Source organism: Arachis ipaensis, chromosome B03, assembly GCF_000816755.2.
Source record: "Arachis ipaensis cultivar K30076 chromosome B03, Araip1.1, whole genome shotgun sequence".
In the NCBI taxonomy this organism is placed as follows: Eukaryota; Viridiplantae; Streptophyta; class Magnoliopsida; order Fabales; family Fabaceae; genus Arachis; species Arachis ipaensis.
In genome coordinates, this window is record NC_029787.2 from 128763148 (window position 1) to 128764413 (window position 1266).

Here is a 1266-nt window from a genome sequence, read left to right on the forward strand (position 1 = left end):
ACTTCAACATCTGTTTTTAAGTTACAACTCAATCCATATGTATCACGACCAACCTCTTTCACCAGGACATCGAAGACACTCGTGCCTAATGTAATATGGACCCATTCATTAATCACATCCATGACACAAGTATCAATTTGCACACGTCCAACACTGAAGGATAGCACGATTCCATCACTTTATCGCATCCAACTACTTTCTCCCATTGACTTCCTATCGTTCTGAAAGTATCCACTGACCAAGCATTCAGCAGAACCCTAAAGCATTCTAACTGCACTCTCCTAGTTTTGCTTTGCTCTGCCTCATCCTATCTCTATACACTATGGAAGAATTGTAACAGACTATTCACTCTAAAAGGGTAAGCCTCTTCTGCATGCAACATATTATCAAAATTCAGAAGGGGATTATATACTTCGAGCTCCTTAACCTAAACAACTTGAGGTAGATTCTTCCCAATCATATCCTTCAAAGAGTTATAATCAATGACCTTCGTTGTTCCGCCCACTAAACTCCTCCGTAGCAATTCCAGATTCTTTTTGGCCGTTGATACTTTCACTTTTTTCGTCCATCCATTTCCATGAGGGTCTTCTTCGTTTGTTTCCTTCATTGGTTCTTTGACATCCATCCCTGAGTTTCTTTGGTCCACTCCCCGTTTCGACTAGTCGTTTATAGCTTTTCGATTCGCCTCTACTTCCTGAACCCTCGTCCTTCCTTTCGTATCTCTTGTTCTCCCATACTTAGGTTCCCCCACGGAAATAATATTCCTTCTCAATCTCATTCGATTCATTTTCACTGTAGCCTTCAACACTCATCCCTTTGTTATATATCGTATGAATGCAAAAATGTATAAATTATCATTTTTTTGTTTTCGTGATAAATATATATCATTTATGTGTCCAATCCAATTAAACCGATAGAACAATTCCTTCTTCGATAAGTCTTCTAAAAAATTGTTAACAAAAAAAAATATTTGTTTTTCAATCGCTGGTACTCTTTTCAAAAACCCTCGAACCCATCTCATTTGCACTAGTTCTATGCCATCTTATGTTTTCCATCCTCTCTCTCTTTTTCCTCATGTCCCGTGATATTTTGAGGACAATCTATTTTTTTTTTCAAATAATTATATATGTAAAAATCCTTTAATCTTATATATGTATATCTATAGTGAATTGGCATTTTGTAAGTATTTTTTGTTGCCTATTGACTCTACTCACCAAAATATTTTTTCAAGTCTACTAAGTACTAACAATAAAAGGATTTAAATTC